Consider the following 21,686-nt stretch of genomic DNA (forward strand, 5'->3'; position numbering starts at 1 on the left):
TTCTGCATGACCTATGACTACAGAAATTGAATCCCTAAAGAATCTCAATTTCACTATTTGGCTAACTCTAATTCTTTAACCTTTATAAAATTCTTTTTGAATGACTCTTGACAAGCCAGGTATCTAAGGTTCAAGAAAAAGAAACCAAAATTAGTTCCATATTTATGTGGCAGGGAAAGGGCTGTGTCCCATGGAGGGAGGAAACAGTTCCTTCTACCCTCACCTTAGAACTGGACTCCCTTTTGAGAGTCAGACCCTTGGGAAAAATAGAGACCTCTGGGGATAGACCGGCACACAGTACTTGTAACTAGAGCCCTGAAAAAAACGGACCTGAGATTTTTGAAGGCTGGAGTCGGGAGAGTAGCTTGAATGTTGTCATTGCAGACCTTTGAGTATTTTTTCAAGAGGTGGAAACTTGCATTCATCTTGAGGCAGATTCATCCTTGCTTTGGGGGAAATGATCTAAATGGATGAGGTTAGATACACTATATGGAACCACACCCTTTTCTGGAATGGAAGTTTGACACCTGCAACTCCAGATGTCTAAACTTTCCTGCATAATAATATTAAAAGTTGCTTTTATTATAGGCAGAGCTACCTCTCTGTAGTTTGCCACGCCTTTGGAGAAATGTTTCCTTCAAGGTGTGAGCGTAGACGCCCCCAGCCAGCATAGGTATTGCTTGTTATGGTAGAGACGCTTGTGCTTCCTGTTTAAAGAGCTTCTCATAGGAGATTGGGAGTCAAGACTTGAGGACTAGAGGGAAGCTACAGTTTTGGTTTTTCACTTCATATGAATAAAAGGCCATAAAAAGAAAGTGGACTGGGCTAAGCTTAGTACAAAAAGACTGGCCTGCTATTATCTCACATGTGGTAATACTCAAACACAGACTTGGGGAATGTACTCCACTGGATATTTTGCTTTCATGTGATGATCTCACAGAGGCCTTAGGAACGGACCTGACCTCACGAGTCGGGGAGGGCTGGAGTTTCCTCAGAGGAAGTGGACAGGAAATGAGGATCAGGGAGGCAGGCCTGCAACTAGAGAGACTACAGGGAGAAATGTGTTCTTCTCCTGGGGCTTCTGGAGATTGGGGCCTGGATTTTCTGTAGGGCGAACTCACTAGAGGTCACCCCCAAGGGGAGAAGATAAGCAGACTCTGCCAGATAGCTCAAGCCTGGGAACTAGGCAGGAAGGCACCTCCACAGCCGTAAGACAGTCTGTGCTTTGACTTGTGGACTCCAAGAGTATTCAGAATTTGTAGCCATATTTAACCTTGTCAGTTCCTTTCTCTTATCTTTAATCATTCTGCAAAATTTGGCTGAATGTTACAGCTTAGTCCCTGTCATGATGTGGGAAATTAAAGGAAAGGTCTGTTGTCCACCTTTGGGAACATTTAATAAAGGGAAGGAAAGCCTTCCCTTGAGGCCAGCATAGCTGTGGTGGCTGCAATTGCAGAGTTGCAGGAGTTGAGAGGCGGCAGTGGGGGAGCTGTGATGAGCAATCTGGAACCACAGAGGTGGCTGGGGCAGTGTGGATTTGTGGAACACGTGAGCAACTGGGAAATGCAAAGTCCTACACGTGGAGAGGAGCCTCATAAAAGATGAGACTTGCTGTCATCAGGTAAGATGAAAGTTTGAGCCACAGTAATTTAGACATTACAAGGTAAACCTGACCTCAGTTTTAATCATAGTCTGGTGAGGTCTGGGAGACTGGGTATATGCATCTGGAATGCACTATAAAATGTAGTCTTAGTAGCTTAGTAACCTGCTTGACATAGGTTTGCACAATACAAGAGCAGGCCTAAAATGGGTTCCCAACCGAACTTGTGGAAATCATATTGATCACATTCTGTTTATCCATTCGTTAGTAATCGTGTACTGGATCCCAGCATGTGCCAAGCAGTGTGGTAGAAATCAAAGCAGTTCCACTCAATTGTAGCTGGTATAAATTGCTCCTCAATGCTCAAGGCAGAATTATGACTGCATATTCAATTCTCCTAATTGAAGAAAAAGTGACTTGAACCCCGTCATGCCAGATTAGTATAGAATCTGGTGTCACTTTCTTAGGGCCCCTTTCCCTTTTTCTAGATCTTCTGAGAACCCTGGAGGGTATACACTATCCACTTAGAAGGTTCATTTACTTCAAGCTAAGATAAGCTCGGGTTTCCAAGCGTCCACGCTAGTCCTTGATACTTCCACTGTTGGCCAGGTGCCGTCAAGTGCTGCTGCTGGCCCAGTTCACTCCACAGGCCAGCATAGTACCTTGATGGAGGATGACTTCATAAGAGACTCCATTCTCTCGATGCCATGATCAGCAGAGAATGGCCCTCGCTGGAACTCCCAGTCTGTGGCATTTAGTGCTCAGACCTTTCCATCACACTCAACCGTTCTCCTTCAAGCCCCACCATCAATCTTACAACACTTCACTCAGACTGGCTCAGGTGTCAGCCCTTCACAGACGCAAAACCACTGCCATTTCTGTCCCAGGGGCCTCACCAGAGGCCAGGTCACTTTCCTTTTCAACCATAAAAATACAAAAGTGCTATTTTCATTCCTCTCCTAGACAAAGACCCTTTCATGACCTCAGCTAAAGTGACTACGTAGGTGGTCTCCAGGGCCACCACTCTCCTGGCAGCAGTTTTCTGTTGACCCTAGATACCAAAGGTCTTTCTTTGGCAAGAGGATTTAGAAAGCTTGCTCTTGCCACCTAGTCTTCCTTGGCGCACAAATATCACTGACTATTTAGGTACTAAACTGCCATACGGTGCATGCCGTGGACAAAATGTTCAGCAAACTTCATGATGAATTTTAATGTTTCCCAAGCTTCTCTTATCCTAAGAGCTACTTATTGTAAATTAAAATATCCAGGCTTTACTTCTGGAGATTCTAATCCAGTGGGCTTCAGGTTGGACCTAGGAATCTATATTCTTCCAAGCACTCTCATGTGACGAAGTTCATGTGAGGAGGGAAAACCAAAGCTAATCAATAAGGATCTATTGCATTGTTTAACCTGGTGCTTTCCAATACTGGACATTGGGATCACCTGGGAAACTTTTGATCCAACAGAACTGCCTTGGACCTATCTGAGAATATTTTTTTTTGACTTTTTATTTGAAAATAATCTCAAACTTACGGAAAAGTTACAAGAAGAGTACAAAAAAATTTTTTTCTGAACTATTTAAGTGTTCGTTGTTGACATAGTGCCCTAGCACTCACAAATATTTTAGTACTTCCTACGAACAAGGACATTCTCCTATATAACCAAAGAAAACCCACCAAAATCAGGAAAATTAACTTCATAAGTCAATACCTTCTTCTCCTCAGACCCCATTCAAGTTTCGTGAACTGTTCCCAAAACATTCTTTAAAGTAAAAGGAGCGTCTAGAACCGTGTGTTGTATTTATATGATGTCTCTTTAGTTTCCTTACTCTGAAAATAGTTCCTCAGTCTTCCTTGCTTTTCATAACCTTGACATTTTAAACTTACAGGTCATTTATTTTGTAGAATGACCCTCAATGTGGTTGTCTGAAATTTTCTGATGATTAGACTCTGGTTATGCATCTCTGAAAGGAATATCATAGAAATGACGCCATGTTCTTCTCATCGCATCCTATCAGGTGACACACAATTCTGGTTTGTCTCATTACCGGTTATGGATCTTTGATCGCTTGATTAAGATGGTATCTGGTGGGCTTCTGCACTATAAAATCACTCTTTTTCTCTTTGTAATTAATAAGTTTTTTAATGGAAGAAAAGCTTAAGGCTATGTAAATATCTCGTTCCTTATCAAACTTTTGATTAATTTATTTATATCATTATATAAATAATATATATTTATATATAATATGTATAGATACACGTAAATATATTTATATTATATCAGTATGTACTCATGGATTCCTATTTTATTCAATGGGTTATAACCTACCACTATCATTACTTATTTTGATGCTCAAATTGTCCCAAATACAGCCAGTGGAAGCTCCTTCAAGCTGGTTCTGTGCATTTAGACATATGCCCATTATTATTTGAGCAACCTTGTTTTTTGGGGGCACAAAATGTCCAAGTTCATTCTTTACTTTCACTGTACGAGCACTGCAATTAGCCAACTTTCCAGAGAACTCTGATTCTTTTTAGTGAAGAATGGCATATAGACAGCAAGATGCAAGGTATGCTCCTTGCTACTGGGGTGTTGCTGCTCTCAAGCCCTTCAAGTGAACAGAGTTAAGGAACAAACATATATATAAACACACACACACATACATATTTACATCTATATTTATTTCTGTACCTATTTCTTACTGAAAACCATGAGAGCCTCTAATTCTAATCTAACAACATATAATTCATTCTAGTTTTCTCCTGTTCCATATTTGTAACTCTCTGACAGTAAGAGACCTCCTCAGAATTGATAAATTTATTATCAACAAATTTACTTATTTACTAATCTCTTCTCACCCTGGCCCCCCAACACCAATGCAGATGCTCTCATCCCTCTGGGGTTCTAACACTCAATCCAAGCAGGAAGATGCTGCACTGAGACACCCCTCATCTTGCTTGGATACCTCACCCCCCTGGGGAATCTCTCTCACTCTGTTAGGCTCTGACACCCTGTCCCAGGCCACCACTGCATCACCCGCTGTGTGAATGCCCTGTCACCCTGCTAAGGCTCTGACATCCATGCCGCATCACCTTCCCACCAAGCTACCCTCCTCATCCAGCTTAGAATTTGTCACCCCACACTGGGTCTCCATCCCGCCACCACCATGTGGATGCCTAACTTGTTTGGATCCAGTTAATGGCTTTGGACTGAATTGTTCAGAAAGGAAAACAAAGGGAAGAGGAGAGGGCAGAGGAAGAGGAAGAGCCATCTGGGAGATTTGAATTGAGAATATCTATAATGGGACAAAGTACCTATGTTTTTAAATGTTCCCCCAGGTGATTCTGATAATAGCCCTGTTTGGGGTCCACTAGATTTAAAACTCTTACACTAGGGAAGGCTGAGGAAAGAAACCATTTTAACTGAACACTTACTATGTGCTGTTCATTATATTAAGCCCTGAAACAGATACATAGAAAAATAAGATACTGTCTCTGCTCTGAGGAACCGAAAATTCAGAAGAAGAGACAGAGGTTGAAAAAAGGAACTAGAATAAATGATGTAACTTGTGGAAATAAATGTATGTGTAAATGTTTTGGGAGCAAGGAGAAATTACTAATTCTGTCTGGGGAGTTGAGGAAAGCTAATAGTTGAGCCAGGTTTTAAAGGATGAATAGGAGTTTACTAAAAGAAGATGAGGAAGAAGGGAATTTGTAGCAGAAGAAACTGCTCATTTATGGCAGGCACAAATGTGAAAGCTGGGATCTTTATTAAACACAGGAACCTCCCAAGAACATTATCATTTGAGTTGGGGTGTGAGTTAGCTGTTCAGATCAGTCAATGTGCTGTTAACATGTCAGTCCATTAAAACTAGCCAGTAAGTCTTTTGAGGGCAGTATCAAGGAAACAAGAGCATAAGACGACATCAGCCAATCTGTTTGTTAGAAAAAGAAATACATGCTAATATTAAACATTTAAATATTCTAGGGACTATCCAATATAGAAAGTTAAAATCCCCTTTAATTCCATCTGCCAGAAATAACCACAGCAATAATTTATTGTATTTTCCTTGTGATTTTTTCTATGTGTATACTACCAACTGTGTGTGGGTATATTTATATTTTTCCCCCAAATTGAACTTATAATACTTACCACTTTAAACTTGCTATTTTTAACTATTTTTTGGATAGCTATCTGTATTAACACATAGAATTCTATTTCATTCTTTTAAAATACATATTTATTTTAATCATTTTTCTCTGTTTTTTCACACACTGTATGAATAAATCATCAATGTAAAAAAATGATATATGCAAATCCACAGTCTGCCTTTACCCCCCATCTAATTATACTTCCTTTCCCAGAGGTAACCATTGTTGTCTGTTGGTATGTTTTCTACTTTTGCTTTATTCATTTACACAAACACACACACACACACACACACACATACACATACACACATGCATGTATTGGTTTTCTGTTTCATAAATGGGATGATGGACAATGTTGAGTTTCAGGTACTATCAAATTTCAAAGCCTGAAAGAACACACAAGAATGACTGCAAGCTGTCCATCATTGCAGGCCTTTTTCCTCAAGGCCGTCCAATCTCACTTGTATTGCAGCCACTGCAAACATATCATAGGCACTGGGAACTGAGCTACATTAAAGAAAGGGGCCCATCAGTAAGATCCCCCCTGAGACAGCTGACCCCTTGACATTCTTCTCTTGTGGCTTTAGCACTGCAAAACCAAGCTGAGGAGAAACAGATGGAAGGAAGAGGAGAATAAGGGAAAAATGTATGGACCTTTTGGGCCCTAAGGGTCTGGGCCTTTAGGTTTAGATAGAATTCTCTCTAGGGCTCTAGACTCCGCCTCTTTTAGCCTGAGGGATGGAGTCTGAAGCATGTAAGATCTTGGAAAAAGTGCAACTGGGCAAGGTCTGAGCATCAATGATTGGAAGAGAAATGTGCAACAAGAGCCAACTGGGATTTAACTCAAAGGCATTTTGAAATTTTGCTTCAGTGAGTTAGAATTGCAGCCTTTTGCCCCAAATTTCTCCACAAATATTCTATAGGCATTTTTTTAAGCCCCAAAGCCTTTAACTAATGTTATTTAAGGCAATTTTATGTATCTAATTGTACAAATTGTTTGCTAACTTTTGAGCAAGAAATGATCTCAAAATACCCTTGTGTCTACTGATATTTCAAGGTAAGAGAATGCTCTGGAATGCTTCCCATTTTCCAAACGTAATATTTTCCAAAATAAACGTTGGAGTAACTGCATGGGTGATACCATGTGAACATTTTAATTCACATAATATTCTGGAGTTTATGGAAGTTTGGCCTTTTTCCAGGAGGTTTGGAAGTCCAAAAGTCAGCTGTTTCTTCTCAGTGGGAGAAAAGATGGAGGATGTGAATCAGCACTGGTAAATTGGAGAGGAGGTCACAAATGAATGGAGCTAAGTAGGGAAAAGCGCAGTGCAATCTTCAGTGGGAGGAAAGCCAGTTGCACAAGAGAAGGACTGGTTACCATTAAAGGTTTCAAAATTAGGGCCTTGGAGGAGAATTGAATGAGGAAGTTAACAACCCCCTGTTTCTCTCTCTTCTAGAGGATGGGGCTGGTGTAATGAGATCCAGGTGCAACCTTGGGATATCAGGGATCCCCATCCTTGTCTGTTGAGAAGCCCCCCAAACCTTCAAGGCTTGTAGTTCATATGTCTCCTCTTCCAAGGAGCCTGCCCTGATGGCCAGATTGCAGTCATCAGATGACATCACACTGTCAAGCTGATCTGTTTCCTTGTCCTTTTCCCAATGGTCTGTGAGATTCTTAAGATGAGGATGTAAAAGGCACACAATAATTATGTGCTGAATGTTGACTGAATGAGCCTCTGTGGCTGGAAATAATCCTTCCCTCCACTGAGCTCTCTTGGTGCTTTGCTCTTACCCCACTCACGTAATTTTTTTAATATTCTGCCTTGTACTATAATTTCTGTATATTTTAGTTCCATTATTAGACTCAGAATTCTTCTATAAGAGAGATGAGATAATGTAAAGTATTAGTGCTATGTCTGCAGAATAAAGAATAGCTATTATTATTTGCTTAATGGGGTGCCTGGAGGAGCAGAAAATATATATATATATTTTTTCTGCTTTTTTCTCCCCAACCCACCTCCCCAGTACATAGCTGTATATTTTAGTTGTGGGTCCTTCTAGTTGTGGCATGTGGGATGCTGCCCCAGCATGGCCTAACGGGTGGTGCCATGTCCACGCCCAGGATCCAAACCATCGAAACCCTGGGCTGCCGAAGCGGAGGATACAAACTTAACTACTCGGCCACAGGGCCGGGCCCCAGAAAATATATTCTATTAAAAAAAAAAAAAAACTTCAGGAAATCACCATGAAGCAGATCTTTGTTTTGCAAGAGTCACTTGAGTAACCCTTCTTAATCATGCAACTACAAGAGACCTACTGCCTTGGAAGAAGGGAAAAATAGGATGCCTTAGTCTTAAAATATCTATTCTTTCCAATTTCCCTTGGAGAGAAAGCTGGGGTTGGGGTTATGTGGGGGAGTTAGTGCTGAGTTGCACAACTCCAGGGGGCACCGATCATACTGTACTCTATTGTGATGGATGCATATACTCTTTGAAGATGTAATCCAGACGGATACCATTCCTTCTGAATACCATATGGATGGTACCCGTGAAGTTGAGCAAGGAGGCAGCCCTAGGAAGAGGAAAGGAAAGGGGCTCTGACCTTTTCTCTTTGAGGTTTAAGGTTATTGGACCTCAAATGGATTCCCATGGTGCTCACTGAGATCTGTTGGCAGGAAAGAAGATAAAGCGCCCTAGAGAGGCACTTGCCGTAAGAGAAGGGCTGTCTTTGGAGGGCTGGGCGCAGCAGAGCTTTCTGACTAAGGATGCTACCTGGAAACGATGACAGAACACACAGTGTGTACTAAGTGAGCAGAGGAGCTGAAACTTAAAGGCAAACTTTGCTGACGCATGCAGCCAGGGTAAGTTCTGGATCAGCAATATTATTACCTCAGCAGTAGACAAGCCCAGTCAATTGTGAAGCAGCAGCAGGAACCCAGGATGGCAGAAACAGAACAAAGAAACTTTTGGATTGATCAACTCACCAGTTTTTCTCTCAATCTGGCTTTTGGAAGTGGGTTATAACCCTTTAGACTAGGGAAATGTTATGAATTCTTGAATAATTCAGAGGAGAGAGATAAGTGGGCTTTCTGCTAATGAAGCCTTATGGGGTAGAGCTGCTAATGGAAGAAAAAAAAAGATGTGAATATATTTGGATTCCAGGATGGGAAATGAGATCACAATGGTTTTTCTCTTCTTTATCATCATCAACTAGCTTTGTACACTCAGAGCAGCTGGCACATAGCTGGTACATGACGGGTGATCCATGAGACCAAGGGATCTCAGGAAGGCTGCTTTCTGACCTCTAGCACAGGTCAGAAACTTTGAGGTGGATCTGGAACTCTCCTTTCCTCTGCATTTCACCTGCTACTTTTCCTTGAGGGTCCAGGAAATTTAGCCCGGTGTCTTACTTCCACTTCACCTTCACCATCCTGTACAATGCATACTCAGCACATATTAATGACTGACCATCTGGCTGGCTGAGTGCAGTTTTGATAGTGAAAAAACTGCAGTAGTTCATTATTAATTGATTCTAGACATGAGATCAGAGTAACAATTCAAGGAAACTAGTTCCTTCTGATTTTGTCTGTGTGTGTGATTTTCATTATGAAAAAATTAAAACTATCATTTCAGAAGAAGCATTCCATTTATAATGTTATAACCAGATAAACAGAGTACTCTCTGGCCCCACTTTCTCTTCTGGCCCCAGTGTGGTGGTCAAGATCTTGGGCTTTGGGTCAGTCAGTACTAGGTTTGGATCATGTTTTTGCAACATATTGGTTGAGAGATCTTCAGCAGCTCCCTTAACTTCCAAAATGTGTTTCTGGTGTATAAAAGGGGATTATAACTGTACATAGTTCACAAGATTAAATGAGAACCTATATGTAAGGCACTGTGCCTGACACAGAAAAAGCACTCAATAAATGTTAGCTATCACTATTTACTATTATTTCCTTCATCATCTGCTTCCTTTTACTCCTTCATGTTCACACTTAAACCCACTGCAATCCAGTGCCCATGCTCCACACACTCTGGATGTTCTTTTAAAGATCTTTAATGACCTTCTTATTGCCAAAGCGAATTAATACTCTTCATTGTTTCTCCTGCTTCCTCTGGGATATTTGACATCACCGAACATTTACTTCTTTTTGGAATCTTCTCCTCTCTTCGTTTCCATGACCATCCATTCTCCTGATTCTTTTGATGAATCTCAACATCTCTCCTCTCAACTTTATTAGCTGACTTCTTCCTCCATTGGTCAGCCCCTATGTATTACTATTCCCAAACTTAGTCCTTTACCTGTTTTTCCTTTTCACCTTGCACAGTACTCCCTTGACTTCAGTTATCATTTATAATCCAATTATCCTTAAATGTATACTTATACTTCTATCTTAATCTCCAGATCTGTATTTTGACATCTTACTTGACATCTGGACTTTCCTTGGTAACCTGAAACCTAGTGTTTGTGTAAAGTAAAATGTGTCCTCTCCCACCCCAAACTAGCTCCTTGTCCTGTAGTCTTTTTTCTATTAATGGTATTACTGTTTCCTCAGTTATTCAAGCAAGCTGAGGTTATCCATAACTTTTCCCTCTCTCTCACCACCCACCACCTCCCTACCCCATTATCCAATCGTTCTATTCATTTTACTCCTAAATAGCTCTCAAATCTATCCTTTCCTCTCCATCCTCAGTGCCATGACCTTGATTTAGGCCATCATCAGCTCTTGCCCAAATACTACATAGCATTCTAAATTTTAGCTGCCATTTTCTATTTCTAAAATATAAATATAATCATGTCACTCACCTGCTAAATCCTTTACAGACCTTAGCCTCAAAACTGGGCAGACCAGAGTGGGGCTGTTAGAAAAAAACTATTTAATGTAAAAAAGAAAAAGCAGATTCAAGGTCATCTCTGTGGCAACGTTGTACTCACTTGCATTATGATATACTTTCTTAAGTGGGAAAGAAAGAAATGGAGTTAGAACCAGTACAGTGGAATTCACTTCAGTCTGGGACTGTCCATGGGACTTGTTCACGTGAATACCATTCGCCATGTGTGTTGTGGAACAGAAGATGAAAACTACTGGCCTGTGTCTTGATGATCATCAACTTCCAAGATCTCTTCGTTTGCTTTGCCAGTCCATAGACTTACTGGGTTCAGGGCTCGGGCATGAGAGAGGCCTGCCAGTGACTCATGATAAGTAAAATGCACAGGAGACTAAAATTAGACATCAGAATGCTTATTTAAGAGTTTTCAATGAGATAGACTGGAATATCAACATTATAGTGAAGGATGCTTTTGCTCCTTGTTATTAAGCTACATAGGAAGCCTATTTATAATCATAACATTGTGTTGTGGGCCTGTCTAAGATATCCTGTTATATCTTTCTCACAATAAAGATGGTCTTGCTGATGGGACTGGAAATTGATAGCCTCCTGTATCCATCTCCACAGTAGGAACTGCCTTGTCCTTAAGCATGGAAAAATTCAAATTTTATCTCCAGCAAGGAAATTTCAACCCCTGGGGCAATGCTGGGGTAGAAAACACTCAAACTCTTTTTCCGTGCTTTGCAACTACACAATCTCTCCTAGAGTTGTAATTTTTTCATTTCAATCCAGTTACAGTTAAATCCTATAGGTTTGTGAATTTTCCTGTCTTTAGGTGATTTTTCATGTCTGTTCTAAAATATTATTCATTGTCTTTAGGGTTTCAATGTCACATGGGTAAGTTTATTTCACAGGTTTCCAACTTCTTGAATTTACTGTAGACCTCAAGTACCAACAACAACTGGTAGTGACAACCAGAATGGAGGAATTAATCCTTTGAAGAAGTGACTGAGGGCTTCACAGATGTGACACATAAGTAGATTCTTAAAGGATGGGTAGGGGTTTTCTAGGCAAAGTGACTGGCATTTTCAAAGGCAAAGAGGCCTACAACAACATGCTGTGTCCTGGGAGTGCTCAGAAATTTGGTGTGGTTGTTTTGATAGAGGGTGAGAAGTGGGAGGAGAGAAAACAGGTCAAACGGGTCAAGGTCAGATTATGGAGAGCCTCGTGTGCCACGGCAGGTCAGGGGTGTTCGATAGGGCCATTATTAGTAAAATGTGGACCCCATTGAAAAGTCTAACGCCCACCCCAGCCCCAATATAAGTAAAAGCATTCCTTTTGTTTCTCTTTTGCATAGTGAGCAGGATAAGTGAACATGTTTATGCTTAGACAAGGTTTTTGGGAGGAAGGAGAGAGTGTGTTTTATCTTCTGTGTTAGAAGCAATCTTAGCACAGAACGAGCAGCTGGCATATGGCCTGGCACACAGTAGGCACTCAACAAATGCTAACTGAGTGAATAATTGGATGGATGGATGTAATAGAGCCTTGATAACAGAGATAAGTAGTTTCCAAAGCTCTAGAATTGCTAGTGGGGCTTTGATGAATATATACATCCAAGGCAGCTGTTATTCGAGGCCGAACAAGGCACAAATCAGGAATGTGGGTAGAGATGGCAGCAGCGTCTAGTCTCATCTTGGCTCAGGGCTGACTTGACTGTTTCTTCTTGGGCTCTCAACCCACGACGCTTGGCAATGCTGCCTCCACCACGCCTCACAGAGCCCATGTTCACATTGCGGTAAATTGGCCACTCTACTTAATTTCATCTTAATTTCACTTCTGGGTTCCGGACTTGCTCCTCTCCTAAAAAGGTTTTTATACTTTCCCCCTTGCTCATTAATGGTCCTTTATTACAAAAATCTATATTAAAAAACAACCAAAATCCAAGAAAAAATTTTTTCACACAATTATTATTTAATCAAATTAATGTTTGATTGAACATTTGTCCTTGTTACTGTGTAGCTCTTTCCTAAATGCATACTCAATTATTACATATTTGCATTAATATTATGGACTTTCACATTTGAATTTTAATCTGACATTATACCATACCTATCGTTCCATATTGTTTTAGTTTTAATTTTCTTAGCTTTCCTTGTGTTCACTTTTTCCCCACTCCCAGAATACTAACAGTCTGATGTATCCTAATTCCACACAATTCTCATGAAACCATATACAAATATATATATTCTTTGATCACTGTTTTATAAAAATGAACCACACTACACACAGTTCTCTGATATTTGCTTTTCTCATTTAATGATACACCATGGATATACCTCCAGGTCAACAGACATAGACCCAATTCATTCAATATATCTGCCAAATATGATTGTGTTACAGTTAATTCAACCTTTGTTTATTGAGAGACATTCAGGATTTTCCAGTTCCTACCAATAATGCTGCAATAAATATTCTCGTATGTAAATCCTTTAGTATATGTCTATTACTTCTGTAGAATATGTTCCTAGATTGTTAAGCAAAGATATGTGCAATTTAAATTTTAGTCGATGTTGTAAGTTAACTTTTCCAAAAGGTCATATTACCATATTCCCAAAAGTTATCAACTTGTTTGTGAAAATATTCTGAAGAGCAGTAAAGCATGATGGTTAAGAAGAGAAGCTCAGGAGAAAGACTACCTGGTAGGACTCCTAGCTCTACCTTTACAACCTAGGGCAAGTTAAGTGTGACCTTGAGCAAGTTAAGTAATCATGCTGTACCTCAGTTTCATATCTGTAAAATGGGGATATAATAGTCCCTATCTATTATTGATATGTATAAAATGCTTGGAACAGTATCTGGCAAATAATAAGTACTCAGTAAGGGTCAGCTACAATTATAGCTATGATGAATTAGAATATTAATATGATCAACTCACTATAATTCTTCCAATGTTTTTTGTTATAAAGATAGGGTAGAAGAGTCTCCTTACCTATATCAGTGTGAAACAACAATCTCAGCAGTTATTAATACGAGTAAATCAGAATTTTCCAGCAGTCCATAGCTATGACACGTCATTTAGCAGCGCTCCTCAATGTGTGCTGAAAGTATTTCCTTCTGTCTGTATCCTTCTCGTTTAATGAACCTAGAAGGGCAATGCTCCTAAACTACAGAACAGCAACAGCTCATGGCCATTTTGGTAAAGAATTGCTGCCAAGTTTTCACAGTAATAACAGAAAAACATCTTAACTCTCTACCCCTTTTTTATCCTGAGAGATGTCAGCCTCTTTGTGTGAAAGGAATCAAGCGCCAGAGAAAAACCAGTTTTTCACAAAGGACAGAAAGTGAACATTTTAGTCTATTGAGCCACTGATAGAACAATTCACTCTGCATCTTTCAAGCTGTTTTGTTGGAACATGTAGTGAACATGCCAAGTATATGTTTACACTAAATTCTAGTTTCATGTGAATTCAAACAAACAGAAAGATCAAATATTTGGGACTTCTTCTGCAGATTATTCTTGTGATTAAGAGACAAAAGTGGCAGTCAGCAAGCTTATAGACAGGAAGCTTTTCTGAAGCAACTTTTAGGGAATGTTGCAGAAACAGTCTACACTCAATTCTACTGAGCCCATCAGGTATTTACTGAGCACTTGCTACACATAATGCATCATCCTAGACATTGGTGGGGGTGGAGCACAAAGAGAAAAAAGGGAGGATTAGGGCACTCTATGGCTAACATTCTACTGGGGGAGAAAATACCATGCAGGCAGTCATAAGCTATGCATTAGGTCTTTCTTGGTATCGAATTGGAGATCCTCCCATTCAAATTGACTTAAACAAACAAAAATTATTAGCTCATGTAAAGAAAAGTACAGGGGTGCTGGCCGTAAAAGGGGCTTCATCCAAGGGCTCACTGGGACCCCAACTCTCTCCACCTTCTGGATCTGCTCTCCCAACCTTAGGCTTCACCCCAGATTCTATGTGAAGGGAAGATGGCTTCCCACAGCTCCAGGTCTATATCCTCCAAGATTCAAGTCAACAGAAAATAGGACTTCTCTTCCACAACAGTATGATGTAAGTCTTGGATGCAATTTTCAGTGACTTGAATTTGTTCACAAGCTTATTCCTAAATTTATCACAGTGATCAGAGGGATGCTATGTTCTAACAGTCAAGACTGAGTGACTTGTCCAGCCCTAGAGACATGAATGGAGTCAGCACTTGCCAAAGCAAGTGGACCAAGGTTGAGAGAATGGGTGATTCTTCAGAGATAAAGATAATCAGACTTCTATTAACAGAAGAGGGAGAGATGATCAAAAACAAATGTAACAGAGGAATAAACAGAGGAATAAATGATGGGAGGATGTGGTAGAGACATATTCTGCCTTTAAGGATCTGAGAAAGAAACACTGAAGTGGAACCAAGAAGTGAATCAGAGTTCAAATTCCTTCTTATTTTGAGAATCTGTGATTTTGGGACTTGCCCTAAAACAATTGCCCTATAAAATGTTTGCAGTGTGATCTGGTGCCTAAGAGTTCTTTCTGACTCTAATGTCAGACAAGTCTGACTGTAAGACCCAGATGTGCCCCTCACATAACCTTGGGTCTCAAAGCCTCCTCGCATCTGTAATATAGGGGTAATAACAGTCCCTAATTCACAAGGCCTTACAAGGATTAAATACGATATTTATTACAACATCCACATGTTGTAACTAGATCCTCAAGTCTTGAGAAAGTATATGTCTTTATATCATCATCTTCTATTTCCTTTTCAGTCCACTGAAATTAGGATTCCTCCTCATCAAATTAGTTAAACTTCTCTTACTAAAGATATGGATGACCTGCTAGTGGCTAAAGCCAATGGGTAATTCTCAGCCTTTATTTGATTTGACTTCTGTATAATACTAACACTTTTGATCACTACTCCCTCCTTCTGGAAATTCTTTAATCCATTTCCTTCCATTATTTTTCTTTGTGTATTTTCTTTTCATCTATATCATCCTTCCTTCTCTATATTCTTCTCTGGATCCTCTTCCTTGGTGCATCTCTTAGATTTTGGGTTTTCTGAGAGTCGATCTCTATTCTTATAGTAGGCATAGGATTATCATCAAGACTGCTCATTGTCTTTTGAATGCCCTTTCTATGTTAGCGGAAATTCTCATATCTAAATGGTAAATTTTCCAATGTAGTAGTCAGTCTCCCTTGCAACAAGGGTGTAGGCATACAATCTTGGTACCATCAATCAGTTCAAATCGTATGAGATTTAACGAGAAACCTGGTATCCTTTAGTTATCACCATCCAGTTTCCCCATCTTCTCAAGCTCTAAGCAAACATGAATCTACTTTTTGTCTCTATAGATTTGCCTATTCTGTAAATTTCATATAAATGGAATCATAAAATATGTGGTCTTTGGAGACTGGCTTCTTTCACTTAGCATGATGTTTTCCAGGGTCATCCACGATGTAGCATATATCATACTTGATTCCTTTTTATGACCAAATAATGTTCCATTGTATGGATGTATCACATTTTGTTTATCCATGTAGCAGTTGATCAAGATTTGGGTTATGGCAGGTTCTGTTATTACCACTCTTACTTTATTTTAGAGATAAAGAAAGTAAATCTCAGGGAAGTCTTGACCATGGTCGGACAGCCACAAAGTGGCCGAACTGAGAAGCATACAAACCCAGGTGTATCTGATGCTTTACTTCTTGCCTTTCATGATGCTAAACAGCCTTGTAGAGCCGGCATAAAAGTAGATGGGGCAAGGCCAAAAACATTCTCATGAGAAATCCTTTTAGAAGCATAACTGAAATTTCATCCTGAAAAACAAGTAGGTGAAACTACCCAAGAAATTTTTGAAAAATAAGCAAATTTTAAAAGTAGGAAAATAGGGCTTAGCTCTACCAGATTTTAAAACAATATAAATCTACGATGATTAAATATTAACAGCCCATACTTACACAGCACTTACTGTAAGCTTCTAAGAACAGTTCTAAGTGCTTTACATATATTAACTAATTTAATCATCACAACCGTTTGAGGTATGTGTACATCAGTGCTCCCATTTTGCAGCTGAGAAGATTGAGGTGCTTGGAGTTTAAGTAACTGGCTCCACATTGTAGAGCTGGTGGGTGATAGAGCTGGTATTTGAATTCAGGCAGTCTGACTTTAGATTTCGGGTTCTTAATCACTTTCCTCCTAAGCCAAACAAACAAACATAATCAAAGCAAACAAAGAAAAAAATGGTATCAGATCTCTAGGAGGGAGGCTATATAAGTTTAAAGGTAACAAAAGATAACACAATGTTCAAAAGCAATGCATTGAAGCACAAAAAAATTTTACTCTGTACCCCAGACAAACCAAAATCAAATGGAAAGCAACAAATGGGAAACAAGTATTTGCAGTGTACGTGGAACATAAGAATTAATTTACATCAAAATTAACAAGAAAAAATATTAAAGGGCCAAATAGAGAGGTGAAAAAATGACATAAATAGGTTATGTCCAAAAAAGACATAATTACTTGAGAAAAAATGTTTAACCTCATCAGTAATGAAAAAATTGCAAGTTAAACCTATTGTGAATTTTTTTTTTCCTATCAAATAAGAAAAATACACAATATTGAAGGAAACTCTCTAGTCTTGCCTAGATGTAATAAACTGGCATTCTCAAACATTGCTGGTAGAAGCATAAACTAGTAGAACCTTTCTGTCAAATCATCTAGCAATATAAACCAAGAACCTTAAATATTCATATTTTTTTATCTCTCCTGGGAATCCAGCCTAAAGAAGTAAGTATAAATTTAGAAAAAGTCTTATGTTCAATGACATTCATAACAATTCAGATGAAAAATATTGGAAACCATCTAAATACCTAACAATGAGCAAAGGGTTAAATAAATTTTTAATATAGACATATTATGCTCCTACCGAAACTATATTTACCCAATGTAAAAAATTGGAGAAATTCCATTATATTTTTAAATGAAAAAAAACAGCCAGGATACAAATTTATGGTTATTACAAAATGTATATGATCATAACTATTAAAGAACTAACCTAGTATAAGACTAAAAAGAAATGTATCAAATATACTAAATTGTGAAGGAATTTTTTTCTTTCCACTTTTTGTTATTTGCCAAATTTTCTACAGTAAGTGCTGATTACATTTATAATGGGAAAAAATTAAAAACTTTGCTTTAAAAAACCCTTAATGGGTTGTGTTCTATGTGTGAAGTTGACTGATCCCAACTACCCCCATCTCTCACTGGCACAGCTATCTGACCCAGGGGAGTGGTGTGCACTATCTCTTTGAAGCGCCAGCTCTGGAGATAAGCCCCCATTGACCTGTGGGCCTGCTGATTTGCTAGCAATGCCAGATAAGGGACTTTAAACACAGAAGGAAACTACAGAGCCACTGGCTGGTCTGCCTCAGCAGAGCCCCATCAGTGTGTTTTTTGTTTCCTCTGGTCAGTGGCCCTGAAAGAAAGCGAGATTACACTGTAGCTTTTGCGCTCTGTCCAGGACGCCAGGCTCCAGCACTCAGAGAGCTGAGGTGGATGGCTCTGGCAGCAGAGGAATGCCTGGCTGGAGAGATAGAGGAAAACGACACCCGGTGGAGAAGGATGCAGATAAGATCGCCAAACAAAGACACTCGTTCTGGTTAACAGTTTCCAAAGTCTGAGGAGCAGATAGAAACCTCTAGGGAAGAGGGATAAAATGTGGGTAGGAATTCCCTGGCCTGACCTGTGGGAAGGGTTAGGGGCCCTCGGAATTCTTACTTCTGTTCTCATTCTTTCATGTGCCAGTTACTCATTGAGCACATAGGATAAGGTGGATGTGGCTCCTCATAGGTTTTGGCCTGTTGACTCACACAAGAGATGAACAGGCAGACAGACCATTAGACCCAGCCCAGGTGCTGTGGCTGTGAAATCAGGGGTATCTTCAACTACTGAGGAAGGCTTTTTGGAGGACGTTGACTCTAAAAGTAAAACCTTAGAAGAGGAGTTAGCCTGACGAAGGTGAATGGGGGTGGGAGAGAAGAAGGATCTTCCACGCTAAGGAAATGGCTGAGACTTGCAAGCAAGAGAGGTAGAAACCATTTGAGGAAGCTTAAGTCATCTGGAACGGAAGACAGGAAGAGGGGAGGAGGTTTCTTCTAGCTCCCCTTTGATTAGGTTATGGAGAAAGGTGAGAAGAAAATAGATTTACAAAAGCCTGCCTCTTCTTCATCTCAAAACTTTGCCCTTTTCCTTTGACCCAGAGTATGCTGTTCTCAGCTCTCCTACCCCTGGTGCTGCTGTTTCAAGGTTGCAAAGGAAATGAAGGGACAGAGGCAGCCCAAGGTCAAGGCCTGAGATTCATATAGATGCTGCTGCATCACAGACAGATGGCACTGACCAACAAGGCCAAAGGGGATTCATGGTGCCCTTGAATACTGCAACTGCAATCATTTTCAGTCCCAAGAGGCCAATGGTGGGGATGAGGATGTCACTCAGTCATTCTGCATATGTTGAGCACAGAGTGGGTATGCACAGATGTGATTCACACCCTCAATGGGGAGGTAATACCTGCAAGCACGAATGGTACATATTTACTTGATATGAGACAATAGTGGGGAGAAAAAGATAGGAAAAAGCTATCCAAAAGTAGATCAGGGTGTACTAGCATGTATATTATATGCAGCAGAAAGAGAACAAGATGAGAAATGAGCATTGAAATGCAATTTAAAACTAAATGCTTAATTATTTTGTGAACCCATTAAGATATATTCATTGGCTCTCTGCCCTTTTGTACAATTCATTTTTGGGGATAAATTGAATAAGAGGCAGGCGTCTCACACCTCCTTCACAGATGAGAAAAATCACAAAAATATGATATGGTCAAAAGGACATGAAATCAGAGAGCCCTGACTTTGAACTTAGGACTGTACTCCTTCAACTTGTGTTCTTGGGCAGGTTGCTTAACCTTTCTGAGCCTGTCTCCTCATCTAAAACAGATAGCAATAGCTGTGTGTGGCAGACAATGTTAGTGGTCTACCCAGTGAAAGTGTCCCCTTCTTGTTGCTATCAACAGCTTTCCCAGTTTTGTTTGGGGGTGGAAAGTGCCTGACCTCAGTGTGGTCTAAGGTAGGGGTTGGCACACTTTTCTGTAAAAGGCCAGATATTAAAATTTTAGCTTTTGCAAGCCATTGAGTCTCTGTCACAACTCTGCCATTGTAGTATGAAAACAGCCATAGACAATATGTAAATAAATGGGTGTGGCTATGTTACAACAAAACTTTATTTACAAAAACAGGCAGTGGTCCAGACGTGGTGGTTGTTTGCCTATCCCTAGTGTAAGGCAACCCTGACAATCCTATTCCTTACTTTCTCTACCTCCTTTGCAATTAAAGGTATCCATGTGATCCAGTTCTGGCCAATGATACCAAAGTAGAAGTATGATGATGGGGTTTCTGGGAAAGTTTTTGCTTTCCTGATAAAATGGAGACTAATGTGGCTTGCCTTATACTTCCTTTCAATTCTACCTTGAATGTGGATGTGACATCTGGAGCTGATGCAGTCCTCTTGCAATCATGAGCTCACAAGCATAAGACTACATGTTAACTCGCTAAGGATAGTGATGCAGAAAAAGACTAGTTCCTTGATGTCATCACTGAAAAGCTGCAATGAAATGTGGTAATTTGATCCTAGTTGATTTAATGGTATAATCCCTTTTTTGCACTAGTAAATAGCCCCAAATTGCCTTTTGTGTGAATTATGTTACAAGAAATGTGTAATTCTATCAGAGAGACTGCTTAAATAAAAGAGGTAGAATTTTAAAATTCTTAAGTAATTTCAATATTTGTTGTTAGTGCTGTCAGGTAGATCCCAGCTCCTAGTGACGCTGTGTACCTCAGAGTGGAACCCTTCTCTGGTCTTTTCATGCCATCCTCTCACCTCCTGGCACCGTATCAGACAATGCTCTGCTGCTATTCATAGGGTTTTCATGGCCAATTTTTTCAGAAGTGAGTGGCCAGGTCCTTCTTAGTCTACCTTAGTCTGGAAGCTCTGCTGAAACCTGTCCACCATGGGTGACCCTACTGGTATTCAAAATACTAGTGACATAGCTTTCAACACCACAGTAACACACAGCCACCAGAGAATGACAATCGACAGATGGGTGGGGTGGTTCCCTGACCGGGAAACGCACCCGGGCTGTAGTGGTGAGAGCGCCAAACCTTAACCACTAGACCACAACGGCTATATCACAGGCTTATTGTGAATATGAGATGAGACTAATATACAAATCGCATAGTAGATGCTCAATAAATAATGGTTCTTTTCACATTACATTTCACAGAAAATTGATATCATTCATTTTGTGATCAGTACTGTTAACATTTTGCACAAGCTCCTTTTAAGAATAAGTCACCTAGAATGGAATATTTTGGGGGGTCATCTTTAGTTTCATACTAAATTTTAAGTTTCCAAGTCCTCAGAAAGATTAGGAAGGGGAAGAACTAGAAAGAATAGCAGGAGTCTGAGTATGAAAAGATTCCAGGTAATTGTCAAACGAATTGGAGAACCAAGCTCTCCCTATTAACTATTAATGAAAGTGTCCTTCTGCATTCCCTTCCTCGGCTGCTTGCCAAGGTTCCTCATGCCTGCCTGCAGCTGAATTCAGATGGGAAGATAGGAAGCATGTAGGGCGCCTTGCACAATTCATGGCTCACAGGAGACCCTCAGTAGATGCTACTCTATTTTCCCTTCCTCTCTTCCCCCTGCCTTGGACTCTCACAATCTCAGCTTCTTAAAGAATCAAACTCAGAGTGGAAGAGAGCCTCAAGAAGAAGACACTCAAAACCTAAAGGAGGAGGAGAGGTCAGGGAATAATTAACCCGTGGATTGGGAACAACAGGGAACAAGGGTTTAGAATTGTGCAGAGTCAAGCAGTTCAGAAAGAAGTTTCTGAGAAGCAGGTGTCTGGGATCTCTCTCTCTTAAAATAGCTGTGTGTGTGTGTGTGCGTGTGAGCTTAAAGTACCTAGGCAGAGATAGACAGTATCCAATAAATGTTTGTGAAGGTATGGATCAGTGGTTGGCTGGATAGACGGATGGATCATTAGAGATA

The 21,686-nt window shown here is 40.1% G+C and overlaps 1 long non-coding RNA gene across 2 annotated transcripts in view; it reads right to left on the reverse strand.

Annotated features, from left to right (window-relative positions):
• LOC103564605 (uncharacterized) overlaps positions 1-21,686 on the reverse strand; it is a 58,094-nt gene that overhangs the window by 9,031 nt on the left and 27,377 nt on the right. The window contains exons 3-4 of one of the 2 annotated variants that reach the window (XR_548125.2): positions 16,538-16,775; positions 15,539-16,396 (exon numbers count right to left, since the gene is read on the reverse strand). The exons of the other annotated variant lie outside the window; for it this stretch is intronic. This is a non-coding gene — a long non-coding RNA (uncharacterized lncRNA). Of the gene's footprint in view, positions 1-15,538; positions 16,397-16,537; positions 16,776-21,686 lie in introns of those variants that run through there. 2 annotated transcript variants of the gene reach the window in all.

Source organism: Equus przewalskii, chromosome 6 (genome assembly GCF_037783145.1).
Source record: "Equus przewalskii isolate Varuska chromosome 6, EquPr2, whole genome shotgun sequence".
NCBI lineage: Eukaryota > Metazoa > Chordata > Mammalia > Perissodactyla > Equidae > Equus > Equus przewalskii.